Source organism: Marmota monax, unplaced genomic scaffold, assembly GCF_021218885.2.
Source record: "Marmota monax isolate L192 unplaced genomic scaffold, Marmota_monax_Labrador192_F-V1.1 WCK01_AAM20220418_F8-fsc00061, whole genome shotgun sequence".
In the NCBI taxonomy this organism is placed as follows: Eukaryota; Metazoa; Chordata; class Mammalia; order Rodentia; family Sciuridae; genus Marmota; species Marmota monax.
This window is the reverse complement of record NW_026695230.1, coordinates 11,643,208-11,665,926: the sequence shown is the minus strand read 5'-3', so window position 1 is coordinate 11,665,926 and position 22,719 is coordinate 11,643,208.

The following is a 22,719-nucleotide window of genomic DNA, read 5'->3' as shown; positions in this document are numbered from 1 at the left end:
CTAGGTTGATCCTCAACACTATATTAAAAAATAAATAAATAAACAAAATAAAGTTATTAAAAAATGTAATGATTATTCTTGTATATGTACACTTTTTATATATTTTCCTGATTACCACCTTCTGATGAATTCATAGAAGTACAATGAGTCAAAAGGATCATATTTGTAATTATGACAAATATAGCTAAGATGCAAAAAAAGTTTTACATCAATTTATATTCAACTGTACCTGACAATTCACTTTCATTATACCTTCACCAATATTGAATATTAAGTACTTCTTAACCTTTGTTAAGTTGGTAGAAAAAGAAAAAACCCACTAATTTTATTTTTTGATTACTAGTAAAAAAAAGTTTTTCATGTTTTTATTGGGTTTTTGTTACTTTAGTGGATTGTCATTTTCTTTTCTTAATTTTTTATTGTTTTACTCATTCTATCATTTTATAAGAGTTCCCTGCCAAAAGGGATGTAAATCTCTTATTGTTGTTACGTACAAGGAACTCTTTGAATATAAAGAAAAGCCACCCAGCAAAGCTAGCTGGAGTAAAAGCTGGAAGTGGCTGTAAATACATAATGGGGAATCATATAAATATCCAAATATAGGAATTTTTTACTTTAAAAAAATTTACTGAAATATTCTTAGTATCTGGAACAAAGCCTGGCATATACTAGGACCTCACTATATTATAAGTACCAAATGAATGAGTTCCTCAGTTTTGAGCCAGATTAGTAAATGAGTCCAACTGTGACCCTCAAACCCCAGCTCCAGGGACCATGAAAGTTCCATTAAAGCCTGAAGGCATCTTTCTGGGGTTGGAGTGGCTCTCAGTTGTAGAGCACCTGCATAGCAGGTGCAAGGCCCTGGATTCAATCTGCAACACCAGGAGGTGAAAAAAGCTTCTTTCCCTAAGCATAAGGTTTGGCAAAAGCAATGACCACTCAGCACACTAAAAACTCAAAATTTTATAAATTCCAACTTTTTTTCTGACTTAAAAGTGGACAGTTAAAGTTGCAAAAGAAACCCCCTTTCCCCTTTATTAACAATTTATATTAGTTGGTTTTCCATTTTATTGTGGAATGTGGGAATAGCTGGCAAAAAGGGACACAGAGTCCCATTTTAACATCCTAGTACTCTACATATATATAATACTTAATTGTGCTTATTTATTTGCATGGTGTCTCCATATATACATATTGTCTGCACCGGAAGACAGGAACTTTATCACATTTCCCTTTGTGTATACATCGAATGGATCAAACTTGGTATTTAATGAATTTTAGTTAAAAGAGTTAGTGGATGGATAGAAGTACTTTAGTAGTTTGTAGTAATAATTTTAAAAACTACTGTTTTGGTACATAGTACCAAAGATTAAAGTGCAAAACTTTGTTTCTAGTACTCTTCTAGCAGATTTTTTAAAATTTGGAAATATTTATAGCAAAATTATGGAGTTGTTTGCACTTTAAAGTTATTGTACTCAATAATCCTGCTTGCCTCTGAAGATCTACTTTACTCTTTAGGGATTGCATCAGCAGAGTCTCTTCCACTCTGGCTTTCAGTTAAGCTTAGCTGATGAAGGCACCAGCAGGAAATCGGAGAATAGGAAAGAGAGATCAGTATTATATGTTTACCTGTACTCCTTCTATGTTGGCCACAGGTTGGCAGTGCTATTACCATTTCTTATTTGCCTGCCCATGTTCTTATTATACTTTCTTCAGGCTCCCTTTTTGAATGTACTATTTCTTTCTTGGACAAGGACTGATACAATTATTTATTTTCTCAGGATACAGAAGGTATATAATACTCTTTTATCTTTTCTTAAAGTTGAATTGATATTATATCTTTATTATATTATATTTTTAGGAAAAAATAGGAGTAGGTTTGAAATAGCTAGAAGACAAAGCCTAGGTTAATGGCATATATCCTTCCATGTTTTCTACCTGTTCAAATATTCAGAAGAAAAAAAATTCAGCTTACAGTGGCATTATATTTTTTGTGATTAAAATATTTTTTATTTTTATATATACTATATATATATTTTGCAAATAAAGACAGTATGAAATATCTCTGTAGTCCATGAGGTAGAGAAAAATCACTGTTAAAATATTAATGATTCCTCCCCCCTCCAATATCAATCTAGAGAAGGAAGGAAAATTATCCTCAGAGTATATTTTCTGTTTGTGTGTATGTTTGGGTGCATACTCATGCACATATTGTGGGTATGATTCTTATTCCATGGAAAAATTTCATTTCTTTAGATTAACTTGAATCTAACGGTGACTTCCCATTTTGCTATGCAGGTAGGGAATTCAATCTCAGTTATCATTGAACATTTCCTTTCCATTCAGGGTTGTACAAAATTTCTAAGGTCTTAGTTGTTGTGGAAATACCAGTAAATTATTTGATTATTTTTATGTGCCATCTTCCTATGAGATCTTGTGACTGTTATTTCTTTACTACCCTTGGCACTCAAGAATCAGGAATTACAAAACGGGGAAAAATCAGGAATCAAATGAGTGAATCTGGCAGCCCCTGCACATAGATATAGCTTCCCAAGAATTTTGCTGTCATCGTGGGCTCTGTCACAGAGCAAGATGGGAATTTTAGCTGTTTGCTCAACCTATAGGCTTCAGACTTCTAAACTTTGAGAAATCTTTCTTCCACTTCACCCTTTTCATTTCAAAAAATGAGGAGAGCCTATTATCTATAAGCAGATTTGCTTTTTGTCTTACAAAAATCTGAAGCCTGGATACTTGTTTGAATGGGGCAAAGTGGCTACAGGCTGGGATAAACAGAATTAACATCTCAATAAAACAAACTTCCACCAAAAAAATCTTGTTATCAAGTGACATATGATTATTTTTTAACCTGCTTTTACATGTTTGAAGGAAAACTTTAAATTTAGCAGAATTTAAGCAAAGACTTCATGAATTGGGCAGCAGTCTGGATCAAAAATGGTTCACAATGCTCCACCCCACCACATATAAAGATTATATTTATAGCTTGAGAAAAAGCAGCCTGATTGGTTGTAGTTGGTATTTACTTTATATGGTCACAGTTTTTGGCAGCTTTCAGCCTCTGATTGGCTTGAGGTTTAACAGCTATCATTAGCTGAGACTTGTCTGCTGTTTAAAAGAATACTCTCAGGTTAGGCTACAACCTGGTTACAAGTTAAATAATAATTCACTATATACAAACGAAACCATTAGGCCAAACTTATAAAGTAGCTTAAGGCCAAACTTAATTTAACAACATTGTACCAAAAACATTTCTTCATGTCCCATACTTTTAAATGTCTGTCTATAAGATTTTCCATCATATGACTTTCATAATTTATCTGGCCAATCTTTGATAGCTCTTACATAGCTCACTCTAAACTAACCTTGTCTGTGTCCACTCCTGCCTTTTTTTTTTTCTTGGCTACTCAGATGCTAATGGTCTCGGTTATTCAGATGCTAATGGTCTCGGTTGGTAGGAGGCAACATTTAGAACAGGGCAAATCAGAATTAACAGACATACTTAGGAAGAATAATAATTTAGAGTTGTATAATTTCCCTCCCTGTATGTGTGACCAAGTGAGGCCTGTACAAAAGCCATTGGCATACTTGAGTTGTTTAGAAATTTTTTTTTCCAGAAATTAAGCAATTATTACAGAGTGTCATCTTGATAGTTGAGTAACAATAAAACATGTCCATGGGAGATTTTCAGCTTGGCTCTTATTAGGATTTTTTTTTTTAATTAAAAAAAAAATCCTGAAATAGCTAACAGTGGTCTCTAATTTGGAAAAGAAGTGTGTTTTTCTGGATTATTCTTCCTATAAAATACCCCTATTGATCAATTTTGCAACTACTGGTTAGGAATCAGGGTATATCCTGAGCCAAAATTCTTAAGTCATGCTTAGAGAAGCTGAAAGCCATTAAAACCCCAAGAGACCAAATGTCTCTTCTGCTGGTCCCCAAGTGAGCTTTTATATAAGAGCCACTCTGAAGAGTCCAGCCCACTGCCTTCTCCTCCTGTGCCTCCAAAATATGCATAAGAAGTATTGAAAAGGGTAGGATTTGGAAACATATTTCTCATTTATCCAACAAATATTTTTTGATTACTTTATGCTAGACATTATTAGCAAGATGCCAAGAATATCTGTGTAAACCAAACAGACAAATATTCCCAAGAAAAAGGATGAAATCAGAGAGGAGATGGGTTATGTATTACAGATGTTGTAGACCTTTAGGCTGCAATAAAGACTGAAATATAAAGTTAACAGAGGATTTTGAACAGAGGAATGTTATGCCTGACACTTTTTAAAGAACAGACTATAGGGGTCAGGCATAACAAGATCAGGGCTCTTATTGAAATCCAAGTGAAAGTTGGTGATATCCTGGGTCAGAGATGTAATGGTGGGGTGGTAGAAAGTAGTTGGATTCTGGATATATTTTGAAGGCCAACAGTCTTTTGATAATGGATTGCATGTGGTGTGAAAAAGAAAGAAAATTCAAATTCCAGTGTTTTGGTCTGAGCAAATGAAGAATAGAGTTTGCAATAACTGAAGTGACAGGAGGAACAGATTTTTTTAGGAAAAGACGGTGAATATGGCTTTTACATTTCAAGCTTGAGATGTTTATTAAACATCCAGGTGGAGATATGGAGTAGTTGATTGGCATATGAATTGGAGTTTGGTGGAGTGATCTAGGCTAGAGATCCAGAATTGGGGTCACCTTCATAGAGAAATTTAGATCCATGAGAATAGATAGAAAAGAGTTTCAAATATTGATTGCTGGGACATTCCAATATTAAAGAAGAATTTGGTTTATATTTGAGCTTACTTACTTATAAGCTCTGAGGCCTTTGATGACTTAGTTTACCTCTTTGAATCTTTGTGGTAGTGGTGGTGGTGATGAAACCTGTAAAATGGAAATAACATTGGCTATGTTCTATGATTATTGTGATAAAAGGGAGAATTTCTCATTTACAGTGCTTAGTATACTACCTTGCATGTGGTAAATACTCCATAAATATTAGCTGTTATGGTTGCTACTTTTTGAACAAGCATTTGTCTTCCAAAATGTTGCTGGTTGCCTTAGTGGTTTTGCATATTCATACAATCACAATAGTAGCAATGCCTATTATTTAGATAAAAGAATGACAAACTGGAAGTGTATTCTCCCCCTCAAATCTCATCTCTTAAATGTTACACTTTTAGCCAAACCCACCTTTTACTCTTGCTATCTTTTGAAATCTTCCTAAATATTTAATTTTGATTTAATATTTTTTGACAAGTTTTATTTAGTTTTAGTCATCTGCCACAATCTATTAAGCACAATAATAGAAGATATCCTTTAAAGTGTTAACATTCAAGTTGGCTGACTGATCCAAAAATAAAAATATGGTTGGTGGAGTTTAATACAAGGACATCTTTGTTTAATAAGTTTGAATAATAATTTTGTCTAGAAATTATTCTTTATAAAATATCTTCTCATTAAAAAAATAAACCTCTTACTGTACTTACACAACAAAATATATTTTGCTTTCATTTTTATAGAAATCTATTCTGAGATTATTTGGAAAACTGTTTTCTGTACTAAAAGCAAGTATTTATTCCTCTAATGGGCCACAACCAGCATTTTTTTTAGCATCAAGGATGACTTCAGAATTTCTTTTTCATTGGCCTGTTGCTGAGGTGGCAAAAGTAACAAAAGAGAAGATATTTTATGGTGGAAAGTATTCTTATGCATAAGCCAAATACTTTCTTTTGTTTTATTTCCTTTTATTTTCTCAAAATGAGAGAAAAAGGGGCTAGGGTTGTGGTCAGTGGTAGAGTGCTTGCATGAGGCACTGGGTTCTATCCCCGGTACCACATAAAAATTAAAACAAATAAAATCAAGGTATTGTGCCCATCTAGAATTTTAAAAAAATTTTTTTAAATGAGAGAAAAAATATTTAATCCCTAGTCTACCAGTAGGCTAATAATTTCTAAGACATTCTTCACACTAAAAGTAATGTGCCTTTTTACAGCTAACTAATGTTTTCTAGAATTTCTGTCCAAAGCTAAGTATGCAATTCCCTTCTTTGCTGCTAGGTGGCAATTAATGCCTTGGAGAGGTGGGGTGGGGCGGGAGGGGGATGTTGTGGAGACAGGGAGCAACAACCAAAAAACACTTCCCTTACCGATGATTTTCACACCCAGAAAGATATGTGCATTTTCTTTTCTTTAAAGTATTCTCTTAAGGATAATATTCTTTTTTTTCTACTTTGTTTTGTCTAAGTGAATTTACATTTGCCTTTTCCTTTAATTGTTAAGAATTACATGTATAAATAAAAAATAGACTGCTATAGCTAAAGAAGAATAGATCCTATCTTTTACAGTGGATGGTTTCCAGAGTGTATGTTCAGGAGTGATATAAAGTAGGAAGTTGGTATAATTTCCCTGAAAATTTTTTTCTAGTTTTAGTAAAGAAAAATTTTTTGTGAAAGGCATTATAACTGGCCCAACATTATGCCTAATGCAACTAATTATAAATATAATTTTAAAGACCTAATAGCAATTTCGTTGTGGCAGAATTGCTTTTTAAAGTGACCTGTAGGGAAAAAAAAAATAATTCTTCATAAGAGTAATGAGAAGTACAATATAAAAACTAAACTCTTTTTTTTTTTTTCAGACAACTTAACCAGATTCCTAGCAAAATTATTTAAGGATAACAATAGCTTCTTATAAGTCTAACGAATCCCCACCCACCCCACCCCACCTCTCCAAGGGTAAATCAAGTTTTAAGCTTGAAGTCTGTATCCTTTTCTAAATATATTTAATTGTGTATATGTTGCTCCCTGTAACCTTCTTGACCAAGATAATATATATATATATATATATATATATATATATATATATATATATATATATATATATATAAATATAGTGGATGTTTGTTTTATATAAAATTCAAAATATCAAATCCCTCTTCAAAGAAGAATCTCTGGTTTGGTTCTTAAACCAAATATTCTCCCAGGCTGGACTCAGTGAAGCCTAACACCAAAAAGCAAAGCTGCTTCTGGCATTCCAGACCTTTCCTGCATCCAGATGTCTTGTCTGTAGCCTAGCCAGAACCAAACCCTTCCTGCTGCATGTTCAGCTGGCCTTGGATGACAGCCCCAGGCTGCACCAGTTTCCATACCCCTTTAACTCTTGAATGTCCTAGATTTTTTAAGAGGCGTAACTTCTAATGTGAATTTGGTTGAAAGGGTAAATCAAGTTTTAAGCTTGAAGTTAAGTTTATAAAATATTTATCCATGTCACCTCCCCCACCCACTGTAGACTTCCTTTCAGTAGCTCAGCCAGTTGGCATCAGAGAAGCACCTTTTGGAAGAGAGTGTGTGTGGGCAGCTTGCAGGTGAGGACAGGGCTGCCAAGGCAGACCATGCGGTTTGTCCTGTGCCTACACCCAATACCTGGCTTTGCCTTTCCAGAGCATTTGTATACACAGAGCATTTCTGCTGTTTGGGGTGTAGGTAATTTCAAAAAGTATTTTTTTAAAATAACTCATTGACAAGACTTAGGTTAAGCAAACAAAAATGCATAATGGCAGATATAAAATAGCCATACGTGTATTCAAGTGCGAACTGCTCTGAAGCAGTTGTGATAAGAAAACAAATCTGCTCTGTGTAAAAGTTACCCTAGGAAATCGTATTAGTGGCAGCCATTGTTTTTAGTTTTATTTTCAAAGTTTGTTTTTATGTGGGAATTTCAACAGAAGGTAATCCACAAAAATCAACTTAACACTTGAAGGCACAATTTTCTTATGGCTTTTTTTTCCTCCTCCTAGACAGATGTTAGTAATTGATTTCCAAGGGTGCATTTTAGTTGAGCAGAATAGGTAATTTCCAATTGAAAACTTGACTTCATGTCACTTTCTCTCTTACTTTTCTGTGCTCGCTGTTATTTTTAATTATTATTATTATTCCTGTTGCCAAGCTGTTTTACGTCCTAGAGAGTTGATTAGAGACCTGAAAAATCCAGGCTAAGATAAAGTCCTGCTTTATAGACTATGTGAACAAAAGAGAGAAAACCCTATGAAGTACTAGCTTTTAGAGAGATTTTAAAGAACAAGAGAAAAAGAAAGAAAAATCCAAAGGAAGCTAAAGCTGTGAGGAAGGGCTTAAAAACAAGACCCATTGAAGGAAGAATTAAAGGATAAAAAATATATATAGCACTAAGATAAAGAAAAAAAAGGAAATACATATAAAAAATAAAAATAAAGATCTGATCTATGTATGGACTTGTACCATTTAGCCTGGAATCATCGACAGGCATCTAGGCCAAGCAGCTGAACCTCTCTCAATGGCCAACATTAAAGGGGCACTCTGGCAGGGGTTTCATTTGTGGCTTCAGGACTGACGCGTTTCCCTTGACCCTCTCCACCCACTCAGCTCTGATCAGCTCTTCACTCCTTTGTTTTCAGCCTCCCTACGTGTTTCCCTGCTTTCCCCTCATTCACAAGTGCACAGAATTGCCTTCTGTGCTGTGACCTTGTCTTCTTGCAGCTATGAAAATTGGGACTGTGCATCCAGACATTGTATTTCAGGCCACTTGGGGTAGCATTCCTCCCAGCTGGACCCGGTCCTCAGGATTCTTTCCTCTGTGAAAAACAGTGAACTAGACAGGCATTTAGGAAAGATTATGTTCTCAGGAGAGATATGATATCACTTAATGGTTCAATGCACATTTCCAGAAAACAAGCTGAGATCACTCATATGCAAAAAGAACAAAAATGTGTGTCATTTCTGGATGTAAATGTTTTTCACTTTGACACATACTTTCTAACTAATAACTGATACCTGATGGATTGCTATTAGATTTTCACAGAACAATAAAATACTATTCCCACCAGAAAGAACATGTGATAAAAAAATTTATGAAAGCAAAAAAGGAACTAATACTTGGAGTTAGATGTCAACTTTTCCTCTTAGAAAATCTGAAGAAAAGCCCAGTTAAAGAGGAAAACTGTTTTAGAATAAGTCCAATATTGGTTTACTGATATTTTTCTTTTTTTTTAAGTACAATTTATTTCTGTGAAAAGAAATTTACTTTTTTTCCCCCCATTGTGAGGAAGGGTGTCAAAACAGTATACATCATTCCCTTGTTATTGTGTAAAAGAAAAAAAAAATGCTGGTATGAGAAGAGTTACAACTTAGTATATAACAAGTTTCCTCCCTTGGAAAGCTGAAGCAGGAGAATCACAGGTTCAAAGCCAGTCTCAGCAACTTAGCAAGGCTGTAAGCATCCTAGTGAGACCTTGTCTCCAAAAAATAAATAAATAAATAAATAAATAAAATAAAATAAAATAAAAATTTTAAAAAGGGCTGGGGATGTGGCTCAGTAGTTGAGCACTTTGGCTCAATCCCTGATACCAAATTAAAAACAACAACAACAACTGTTTTTTTCTCAACTTTCTCCATCACCATGAGACAATAATATATATGGCATCCTTGCATACAACCCTTTGACCAGATTTCACAACTCAGCTCCTATATTAATAAGATTTTATTTAGTTTCAGTCATTCCAAATAAACTAGTTAAGTTTCTGACAAAACATGTACCAGTTTGGTCCTTTCTGTCCTCTGTCCCTCAACCCCTTGCTGAAACCTGGCTCAGTTTTTTCACCTAAAAAGGTAAAATGACCTTGTTTCTACAAAATGTTTTTGCACTGGTACAGGGATACACAGAACTGTGGAGAGCTCCTCTCTGGCCCAATAAGGAGATAGAGATTGGCTGCCAGCCAGCTCAGCTGGCTTGCGAGCTGTTCAGCTTCCTTGTCCTTTCACTGACAGTTCCTTCCGAGCTGACCTTTAACTAATTGGCAGGGCTCATAAGCTGTGACTCTGCTTCTTCACTGCCCTTGCTCCTCTTCTTCCCCACAGTGTTGGTACCTCTTGGAACAGGGAAAAACCTGAGAAATAAGCGCAAGGGAGAGAAAAGTGGGACTCTTTTGACTTTGGGTTCTCTTTGGATCTGCCTCCCCATCTCCACTCATAAAAAGGATGGACTATTCATTTAAAAGGATGTCAACACATGGCTTGGAAAATTTGTGAGCAAATGGAGAAGTGAGCATGGTCTATGCATTAGAGTAGCTAGTTCATAAACCTCAGGAGACCATGCTATCTTTTCTGGAAATATCCCATGGTCTTTTAAAAACTCCATATTTAATGGAACTTTTGTAAACATATATTTTCCAAACATACATATTATCATCATCATTATTCTACTTTGTAGAAATAGATCCTAGGAAGAATTGCAGTGCAACAGACAATGATCAAATGGCTTATAAAACTTGGTGCTAAATCTTCTAAAAATGCAAATTATTTATCTATTGGTCATTTCATAAATTTTGAAAAAGACCTAACCAATCTGTTTTTAAAAACTTCCGTGACATTTTCTTTAAAAAAGAAAATAATGCAGAGTAACAATTTTAAAATTGAAGTACTTTTACAGTTGCAAAAATAAGGATTTGATTGTATTTTCCTTATTTTGTTCCCCTTTGATGACTTTAGTGATAATGACTCAGTTTCATGCTCAGCATCATTTCTGCTAGCTTTATACAAACAATCCTCTTCCTCATATGGGAGAATCTGTTATCCATTCATTTTGCCTATTCTTATTTACCTTCTAAGATCTGGCATTAGGCTGTACCAACAAAATAAACTTTCCAGTTTGTTGGTAACGTGTTGAAGGCAAATGACTGCTTTTCAAGAGAAAATATATTCCTTTTTCAAGAAAAATATTTCCTTCCCCTATTGTGTCACCTCTACCCCTGACACATTTCTCAAAGTTCTGTTTGAGTCCTTCTGTGATCTCCAGACAGTGGCTTCCATTGGGAGGGAAAAATAACTTACATGCAACTGGAGTCACAGACTTGAGGTGTTTTCTAAAGAGTCATTGCTCTCCACCCACCGTATCTGCCCAGTAAATGTCACTACAGGGCTAGAAGGGGCTTCCCAACTCAATCCCCTTTATTTTATAGGAGGAAGGTGAGTACAGAGAAATAATGGTGTAGTCCAAGTTCTACAGCAAGAATTCTTCAGTTTTTCTCTGCTGTGGATTGCCTTGGTAGACTAGAGAAGCCTATGTATTCCCTGTCAGAATAATGATTTTTAAGAGCATAAACTAAAGCACATGAAGATGGACCCCTTTCTAAAACCACATACAAAAATCAAATGCATCTTAGACCTAAGTGTAAGAGCTAAAACTATGCAATTCTTAGAATAAAATGAAGGAGTGAATCTTATGATTGTGGATTGGGCAATAGTTTCTTTTGCCTTATTAAAGATAGCTTAAAATTAATCCACTTGAAGTATATACAATTCAGTTGTTCTTAGTAATATTTACAGAGTTCTGCAGTCAGCACCAGTATCTAATTTTAGAAACTGATATTTTTTAAAATAATAAGGAATTATTGGCTCATGTACAGAGAAGGTCAAGCAATGACATTAAGATCTGGATTTCTCTCTATTTTGCATTTTGACTTCAAAAAATCTCCCAACTTTATAAAGATGAAATCATAGTATACAGTTCACCTGTTTATTGTGCACTATTCAATAATTTTTAGTGTATTCACAGAATTGTACAGCCATCACCTAGGCAAAAATTTCTTAGATATGATATCAAAAGCCCAAGCAATAAAAGAAAAATAAATTGTACTACCTCAAAAACTTATGCTGCAAGTTAATAACATCAGGAAAGTGGAAAGGCAGTCCACAGAAAGAAAACATTTGCAAACATATACCTGATAACAAATTTGTTTTCAGAATATGTGAAGAACTCTTACAGCTGAATAATAAGACAACACAATTAAAGAATGGGTGAAGGTGTGGATGGGTGGCACATGCTTGTAATCCCAAATACCCAGGAGGCTGAGGTTGTAGAATTGTAAGTTTCAGGACAGCCTGGGCAATTTAACAAGACCCTGTCTAAAAAAAAAATAAAAGGTCTATGGATGTAGATTGGTGGTAGAGCATCTGCCTACTGTGCACCAGTACTTGTGTTCAACCCTTATTATGAAAAAAAAACCAAAGGATTTGAATAGCTATTTCTCCAAAAAAGACATAAATGACCAATAAGCACATGAAAAAACACTAAAAACATCATTAGCCATTAGAGAAATGCAAGCCAAAACCAATATGAGATACCACTTCATACTTACTAAGATGGCTGTGAAAAAAAAAAAGAGAGAGAAAAGATGTTGAGAAATTGAAACTTTAAACACTGTTGATGGTAATGTAAAATGGGGCAACCACTTTTGAAAGTCTGGCAGTTCCTCAAAGGCTTAAACAGAGTTACCATATGATCCTTCAATTCCACTGAGTATAAACCCAAGAGAGAGCATACATGCACACAAAAACTTGCATGCGAATGTTTTTGACAGCATTATAATAGCTAAATGTGGAAACAACCTAAATTTCCATCAATATATACAAACAAAAAATGGTACAACTTTACAAGGGAATATTACTTGGCAATAAAAAGAACTGAAGTTCTAAAGGACTGGAGGGTGAAGGAAAAGTGAATGAGAAGTTTGGCGAATGGGATACAGGTTTCTTTCTGTGGTGATAAAAATGTTCTAAACTTAGATTATAGTGAAGGTTGTATAATTCTGAGGATATATTAAGGCCATTGACTTGTACACTTTGGGTGAAATTCAAATTAATCATCTCAATAAATATGTTAAAAAAAAATACCTAGGTGGACTGGGGTTGTGGTTCAGTGGTATAGCACTTACCTAGCACGTGTGAGGCCCTGGGTCTGATACTCAGCATCACATAAAAATAAATAAATAAAATAGAGGTATTGTGTCCATCTATAACTAAAAAAAAGAAATTAAAAAAAAAAAAAAACTGATGGTGGCACACATCTGTAATCCCAGTGACTTGGGAAGACTGAACCAGGAGGATTGCAAGTTTGAGACTAGTCTCAGCAGCTTAGTGAGGCCCTAAGCAATTTAGCAAGACCCTTTCTCCAAATAAAAAGGGATGGGGATATGGCTCAGTTGTTAAGTGACTATTAGAATATTATGAAACAAATTTTGTGGAAATTGTGTTTCTCTATTAACATGTTATTTTTTTTAATATTTATTTTTTAGTTGTAGTTGGACACAATACCTTTATTTATTTATTTTTAATGTGGTGCTCAGGATAAACCCAGGACCTCGCACATGCTAGATGAACGCTCTACCACTGCGAGCCACGACCCCAGCCCCACATTAAATTTTAAGATGTAGCAGTGCATATGTTAACTACCATAATTTTGACATAGTAATTAGAATACATTATATTTTGAGATATCTGAAACAAATGTAGAAGCAATAAGAAAATGTTTGTGATTTTCTGTTGAACTGCTAATAACACTGTGGTTTCTTGTCTACATTAATAATTAAAGAACTATGTATCAATCTAAGGCTACAGGTGAGAGGAGGGGAAAGATAGAGTAGAAGCTGGGAAAGATCTGAATTAAATGCTGAGTGTCAATAAGATGTCAGTGAAAACAATTATGTGATTTTGTTTTTCTTCCAATTTCCATAACATCCTGAATTCCTTGACCCCTGGAGGATGCATGAATTCTAGGTTTAAAAAACCTCAGTAGAGAGTTCAGGCTTCTTGACTTTTAGACCAGTGCTTTTTCTGCCTAATTATACCTTCCCCACCCCTCTTTTTTTTTTTTTTAGAGAGAGAAAGAGAGAGAGAGAGAGAGAGAGAATTTTAATATTTATTTTTTAGTTTTCGGCGGACACAACATCTTTGTTCTTTGTTTGTATGTGGTGCTGAGGATCGAACCCTGGGCCGCACGCCTGCCAAGCGAGCGTGCTACCGCTTGAGCCACATCCCCAGCCACCCCCCTCTTTTAATAAAGAAGATTAGGTGGAAGGGAATGAATTTTTCTTAAACTGCTAGACTGAGCCAGGCATAGTGGTGCATGACTGTAATCCCAGCCACTTGGGAGACCAAGGCAGGAAGATCATTTGAGCCCAGGAATTTGAGGCCAGCCTGGACAACATTATGAGACCCCATATCAAAAACAAAACAACAGACACTAGTATGGCAGTATGTAAAAATGTGGATGTGTAACCGATGTGATTCTGCAATCTGTATACGGGGTAAAAATGGGAGTTCATAACCCACTTGAATCAAATGTATGAAATATGATATGTCAAGAGCTTTGTAATGTTTTGAACAACTAATAATAAAAAAAATTAAAAAAAAATAAAAATAAAATTTAAGAATAACAAACAAACAAAAACATTGCTAGAATCAGTCAATTCTAAAAAGAGAGGACAAGGGGAATTGTTTGGGTGGGAATTTCCAAAGAAAAGAGGATTTGTGACTAGGACTCTCCCTTTCTTCTTCCAGGTACCCTGTTTCCACAGCAACATCCATACAATCTGTTATAGTTTAGAGGTGAGATGTCCTCCAAAAGCTCATGTTGAGACAATGCAAATAAAGTTAAAAGATTAAATGATTGGGTTATAAAAAGTTTAACCTGATCAGTAAATGAATTCCCTGATAGAGATTAACCAGTGGTTACTGAAAGCAGAAAGGGTGTGGCTGGAAGAGGTGGGTCATTGAGGTTGTGCTTTGGGAGTTTATATTTTGTCAAGTGGTGAGGAGAGTTCTCCCTCTCTCTCTGTGCTTCTTGATGCAATGCCCTGAGCCAATTTCCTTTGTCACACTCTTATGCCATGATATTCTGCTTCATTTTGGGACCTGAGGAATGGAGTCGTGCCGCAGTCTGGCTGGGCACAAAATCACGAGCCACTCAAGCAGGAACAAACTTTATTATTTTTTGAAACTGCCGCCAATGTCCGGTATGCACCCTGGAAGATTTTTTCCACCCACGCGGCCTCCTCCCGGATCCGCAGAGAGAGCTCCTCTCCTGGAACTCCCTCCTACTGTACTTCCCCAACCAATGGGAACTCTCCAGGAGTCCCGTAGCGGCCTAGGTGAACAGCAGGAGTCCAATATCCATATGAATGCAAATCTTAACATAATCATATCATCTCAATGGCTAGCTGGCGTCACCTTTCGACCAAAAATGCCATGCATCATATACTTGGCTCTTAGCATCTCCCCCCTTCTGTTTAAGTAACAAGCAATCTGGCTAGGGACCGTGCCTGTTAGGTTTGTCCAATTCAACATATGGTTCTTACCCGTCATCGGAAAACTGACTTTTAGGCGTCAGCCTCCTGTCTTAGGTTGATACCACTGCAATTGGATCATACCCGTCACTGACTACCGGTCCAGCATATAGCCATACTTGTGGATAGGCCTATGTACCAGTGGGGGGGTGAGGTTCTTTGCCTCACCTCTGTTGGCCCCCAAATTTGGCCCTTGGTGCCGGTGGGGGGGTGAGGTTCTTTACCTCACCTCTGTTGGCCCCCAAAATTAGACCATCACTAGTAGAAGGGAGGAGGATACAGAAATGTCATGACACCAAGTCAATTAAGGGCTCCTAGGAAAAATTACATCACTGGTGACACATCAGCAAAGATACGCTAGCACTACCATAATTCGCTGCATCAACAAATAGATCACAAAGCATACAAGTGATACATAGTCCAGGCAAGTTTTGTAAGCAGTTCAAAGCAGAGGAATCTATCAATATGTCCATATACTTCCAAAATAAATCGACTCATTGATTGAGCATTACTTGTTGAGTTATAAATCATTGATGTATTAGTTTACACGGTTTGTTGTGATAACTCTCGAAGAAGTTGTAGTTTGGTTTTATCTTTGTCTTCACCGGCACTGGGATGAAAATAGGAATTTTGACAATGATGCTAAAAAAAAAATATGTAACATTTCAACAGGTACTAAGAAAACAATATTTAGAACAATTTACATTATCCTGAACAGAATTATTAAATATAATGAAAAGGAAAGGTGAAAGTAAACAAACAGATCTGTTAACCTTCTATTTGTTCATATATTAAAACAATCCTCAATAGCTGTTTACTCAAATTAAATTAAACTATTAAAATCACGTGAATAATAAAAAAAAATTTTGGATCCATGTGCATGAGCGCTCCTCATATGTGATATATGGACATACGCACATACAGACATACAACACAAAACAGAAGTGTGCACACGTAACATATAACACATAAGACAATAGTAAAGGCCTTGTAGCTTTACCTAGGTGAAATCTCCATTGCAATGTTCAAAAACTCCACAGTCAAAAAATAAAACTGATCAGAAAAAACATTAACCTAGGTCTGTATGAGCTCAAAAATAAAATAGAACTTTATGATGTGGGAAAAAGCAATAATACAATAGATATTGAAAAAAGCATCCTGGTTAATCACTGTTGCAGATGTAAGAATAGCCAAGCTGGAGATCTGGATATCAGCTGTTATGGATTTGAGTCGAATCATTTTCCTTTTGGTCTGTAGAAATTGTTTTAGTTAATCTCTCTGGAATCCAAATCGGCTGCTGTTCTCCCTGTGGAAAAACACAAACAGAGCCCTGACTCCAGACTATCACTGGGTCAGGACCTTTCCATTGTCCTGTTAGAATATCTTTCCAAAGTACCTTAGGCTTATGTACATTTTTTGGATACAAATGTCTTTCTGCAGCACTAAGCCCTGATGAATCCAAATTTAAAAAGTTTAGAGTAAAAAGGGTTATTTTAAGTTTATCTTTGGGGGATATATACCCCTTTCCAATTCCCTCCTTTTGTTTTAATAAGTACATTTTAATAGTTTGATGAGCTCTTTCAACTATGCCTTGTCCTTGTGGATTGTATGGAATTCCTGTTATGTGAGTAATGCCAAATGATGAGCAAAATTGTTTAAAAGAGGTGGACATATAACCAGGACCATTATCGGTTTTTAACTGTTTTGGAACGCCCACAGTGGCAAAATTTTGTAAGCAATGAGCTATAACATCTTTAGTTTTTTCTCCGGCATGAAGGGAGCCCATCAGAAATCCAGAAGAAGTATCAACTGTAACATGTAAATATTTTAATTTTCCAAATTCTGGCAAGTGTGTGACGTCCATCTGCCAAATATGGTTAGGTATCAGTCCTCTAGGATTGACTCCAAGATTAACTTGTGGTAAAAATGTCACACAATTTTGACATTGTTTTATTATATGTCGGGCTTGTTCTTTAGTTATTTTAAAACACTTTTGTAAAGTATTAGCACTGACATGGAACCTTTTATGAAAATTTATAGCTTCTTCTATTGTGGAGAAAATATGTATGTCATGTGTAGATTTATCTGCTAACTCATTGCCCAACTAAGGGCTCCAGGCAATCCTGTATGTGCCCTGATATGTCCTATAAAGAATGGATCTTTTCTGTCCCAGATTAGACTTTGTATAGTAGAAAACAAAGAGAAAACAGTAGAAGAAGGGGAAATCCTACCAGCATCTTCAAGGGATACTATAGCATTAACTACATACTGACTATCAGAAAATAAATTAAATACAGAATCTTTAAACATCATAAAAGCTTGTAATACTGCATTAAGCTCTACCTTTTGAGCTGATTGTTTGGGTACTAAAAATGTAAAAGTTTGATCAGGGGTAACTACTGCTGCTGTACCATTATTTGACCCATCAGTGAATATATTTGGAGTATTCATGATAGGGGTTTTTTTTGTCATCTTTGGAAAAACTACAGGATGTTTAGACCAAAAAGACAACAAAGGATTAGACGGTAAGTGATTATCAAATGAAACATTAGATTTACACATGATTATTGCCCAAGTATTTAACTCATTAGCTAACTCATCAATTTGATCTATAGTATATGGAGTAATAATTTTATTGGGAGAAATCCCAAACACTCCCTTGGCTGCTTTTATTCCTTTGAGTATTAATTGTCCTACAGCCTCAGGATACCTAGTAAGAATAGTGTTAGGAGAATAAGATAAATGTATCCACAATAATGGACCTTCTTGCCAGAATACTCCTGTAGGAATATTTTTTGTTGGCAGTACAATAAATAATAAAGGCAAACTTATATCAATTCTATCCAAATGCATATTTTCCATATATGTTTCAATGATTTTTAATGCCTTTCTTGCTTCAGGCGTCAACATGCAGGGTGAATTTGGATCTGATGGACCTTTTAGAATATCAAATAAAGGTCCCAATTCTCCTGTTGGTATGCCTAGATAAGGCCTTATCCAATTTATGTCTCCTAATAACTTTTGAAAGTCGTTAAGTGATTTGAGTTGATCTACTCGTATTTGAATTTTTGGTGGACGGACCATGGTTGAGGATAATAAAACCCCTAAATAATTAATTGGAAGATTTAATTGTACTTTATCTATTGCTATCTCTAGATTATAATTTTTTAATAAGTTTGTAAGTGTGGCATAACATTCTAGCAATGTGTTTTTATCTTTATGTGCCAGTAACACATCATCCATATAGTGAAATATTTGTAGTTCAGGATTTTGATTTCTAAGTGGCTGGATTGCTTTGTTAACATAAATTTGACACATAGTTGGACTATTAGCCATCCCTTGAGGGAGTACTTTCCATTCATATCTCTGATCAGGACCTTCATGATTTAGTGCAGGGATAGTAAATGCAAAATGTGGACTATCCTCGGGATGAATTGGAATTGAAAAAAAACAATCTTTAATATCTATAGCTAAAACATACCAGGTTTTTGGTAAAGCAGACAATTGGGGAATCCCTGATTGAGCAGGTCCCATAATAACCATCTCATTATTAATGGCTCTTAAATCTTGCAATAATCTCCATTTACCAGATTTCTTTTTAATGACAAAAATGGGAGTATTATGGGGAGATACGGAAGGTTGTATATGTCCCTCCGCTAATTGTTGTTTGACCAGGTCATGGGCTATTTGTATCTTTTCTTTAGTCAGGGGCCACTGAGGAACCCACACTGGTCTTTCTGATTTCCAAGTAATTTTGATTGTCTCAGTGGCCCTTTCTGAAAACCCAATCCATGTCTATTTGTTTCTTGATCTATTTGAATTGGTGCTGTCATACCTTGTTCTTGTTCTCTTAATCTTTCTTCTTTCCTAAAGCCTTGTCTAGCCCTAGTAGTGGGCGCATTAGGATTGATGTTATTTGTTAATGTCAAACCTAATTGATCTAGGACATCTCGTCCCCATAAATTTATAGGAAGATGATCCAATACATAGGGCTGTATAGTTCCTTCACATCCTTCAGGATCCTTCCAATCTAATACCATTGCACTTCTATGGGGATTAGTTGCCACTCCTAGGCCTCGAAGCGTTTGAGTGGCTTGTTGTAATGGCCAGTGTTTTGGCCATTCTTGACGAGATATTATGCTAAGGTCTGCACCTGTATCAAGTAGCCCATTAAAGTCATGTCCTTGAATATTTAGTTTTAGCATTGGGCGAGAATCTAGATTTAAAGACAGCATAGCCTAATCTACACCTGTGGAGCCTAATCCCCTGGAACCTCTTTCTACAGTACGACTGGAAAATTTATCATGTAGGCTGGGTATTATTAATAACTGTGCTATTCTATCTCCTGGTGAAATTACTGATATACCTCTTGGAGAACTAGCTATAATTTTTATTTCACCTTCATAATTGGGATCAATTACCCCAGGACTTATCATAAGTCCTTTTAGTGTTGAAGAACTGCGTCCCAATAATAAGCCTACTGTTCCTTGGGGAAGAGGTCCTTTTACTCCTGTGGGAATGATTTGAACTCCCATCTCTGGAGTTAGTACTGCTCTGGCAGAGGCGCAGATGTCCAACCCTGCGCTCCCTCTAGTTTGTCTGATGAGGGATTTAATGGATAATGCGTCCTGGACACTTCCTTGATGGTGTTGCTGGGTTCCTCCACTGCCCCGTATATTTGTGGTTTTGGGCCCCGGAGCATTGGGCCCTCCAGTCCGTTTTTTGGCAATGGAGCCTGATGTCTTTCTCCACGATATCGTGGGTAAACACTTGGTCCTTGTCTGTTTTTTGATAACGGAATACCTTCTATGGTGGTTTGAGAAAGGCATTCATTAGCCCAATGTTTCCCTCTACGGCATCGTGGGCAAATACCCGGTATTCTATTCCTTTGATACCTAGCCTTGTTAGCCCTCCTCCTATGGGGCAACTCCTTTTAAAATGTCCTGTTTGATCACAATTATAGCATGTTTTTGGCCTGGCATCTAAAGCCTGTTGTACTGCTGCTAAGACTTGCCCTTGTTCATTAATGTCTCTACATAATTTAATATATGTGTTTAAATCTTCATGTTTCCATGGTCTGATGACCTCTCTGCAGCAACGATTTGCTTGGTCATACGCCAGTTGTTTTATAAATGGCATTGCCTGTTCTGTATCTCCAAATACTCTAGATGCTGTCTGAATAAGCCTATCTACAAATTCAGCGTAAGGTTCATTAGCTCCTTGTATTACCTTAGATAATTGTCCTTGTAAATCTCCATGCCCCTGTAAAGTTTTCCATGCCCTAACTGCGTCTGCAGCAATTTGTGCGTATACGCCAGGATCATATTCAATTTGTTGCCGTTGACCCTCATAAGGTCCTTTTCCTAATAACATCTCTAGATTTCTTTGAGGGTAACCGGCTGTTGCATTTCGCCTAGCTGTCTCCATGCAAAATTCCTCATTGGCAACCTTCCATAACAAATATTGTCCTCCATTTAGCACAGATCGACACATGTTAGCCCAATCTGCTGGCGTCATGTCTAAGTTGGTAATGGATTCGACCATGCTCACAGTGAAGGGTGCTTGTGGCCCGTAGGTTGTTACAGCCTCCTTTAATTGCTTCACTGTTTTGAAATCTAAAGCACGGTGAATTCGTTGCCCTCCTGCCTGCTCAAGTACAGGGCATGCTAATCTTTGGGGTCCTGCCTCAGGATTCCGTCCATCAACTACGGGAGTTGAGGGCCGCTCAGCTGTAGATGGAGCTGTTGGTTGAATTACGCCCTCTGGTGATAGAACGGGGTTAGTAGCAGCCTCCTGTTGTAATTCCCCGCCTGATGGTTGTTTTTCCTCTAAGCTTTCTTTCTTCAAACCTTCCTCTGTCTGACTAGCTTGAGAGACCTTCTCTTTCGCTTGACCTAACATGTTTTCTACCATAGTCTGGACCTCTAACAATTTACTTAACAGTCTTTCGGTTTGTTTTTTACTAGTTTCTAATCTACTATAAAGGTAACGCAACCCAATAAGATAGCATAAAACAAAACCGAAACAGAATGAAACAAAAACCGAACAAAGAATAGTTGTATCAATTTTCTCTTTCTCAGGGCCGAACAACTTCAAACCTTGAGCCAACCATTTTTCCCAGTTTGCCTGAGAAAATTCTAGGGATAGGCAGCTTGAAACAAAAACAAGATAAATCAAAATGAGAACACATTGTTTTTTGAAATGGTCACCCATTTTGTTGCCTTCCCTCAGGGGCGAGCAATTTTACTCACCTCCAAGCTTCAGGCATTCCCCGTGCGGGCCGCCAGTTGCCGCAGTCTGGCTGGGCACAAAATCACGAGCCACTCAAGCAGGAACAAACTTTATTATTTTTTGAAACTGCCGCCAATGTCCGGTACGCACCCGGGAAGATTTTTTCCACCCATGCGGCCTCCTCCCGGACCCGCAGAGAGAGCTCCTCCCCCGGGACTCCCTCCTACTGTACTTCCCCAACCAATGGGAACTCTCCAGGAGTCCCGTAGCTGGCCTAGGTGAACAGCAGGAGTCCAATATCCATATGAATGCAAATCTTAACATAATCATATCATCTCAATGGCTAGCTGGCGTCACCTTTCGACCAAAAATGCCATGCATCATATACTTGGCTCTTAGCAGAGTCGGCCATCTATGGACTGAGACCTCTGAAACTGAGTCCCAAAATAAACTTTTCCTCCTTAAAATTGTTCTTGCCAGGTCTTTTTGTTATAGCAATGAAAAAGCTGACTAAAACCCAGCCAATATACAACATCACCACTAAATGTGTTTTTCCTATCAGCAGAAGGCATTAATTTAGAGAAATAATTGTTGTTTAGAGCTTTAGGTGGATTTTGGAAGTTTCCTCAGATGGAATATTTTCTACAATTTGCCTTTGAATGCTTGGCAAAGCAGAAAAGCTTCCAGTGGAGATTGAATCAGTTGGAGAAGGGGTGAGGAAACCAAACTCAAATACTTATTTTGTATTATGTGGAAATTCAATTCCTTTGATTTAGAGAGTAGCTTATCAGAGCATGCCACATGATACAGTGGTGTACTGACGCATGCTTGTAGTGGCACACAAGAGTCAAATGTGGACATCTATTCCCAGATCAACATTCAGTAGCATCATATTGATAGATTAAAATTGGCCATGCTAAGAATAATTACAACATGGAAAATGGCCAAAGCAATAAATTAGAACTTAATTTTCTTGAAGGACTGACTTTTGGTACCTTACTAGGTATACATATTAAATAGATACATCATATGAACAGACATGTAACAAAAACATAAATGAATTCACAGTATAAATAACAAATAAATTTTTAAAATTCTCTTAACATAAACAAGTTTTAAAAACTAAGAACAAAAAATATATTTTCTTGTCTGTATAATTTCATTTTGACCTAATTTCTTTCACACCAAGTCTATACTGAACAAAAGATAAAATAAAAAATTACCCTTGAAGATACTTGTTATAAAATGGTAAACTAAATTTAGTACAGAAAAAAAATGATATTACTTTCTGAACACCTCATGGAAAGTTCCAATGAG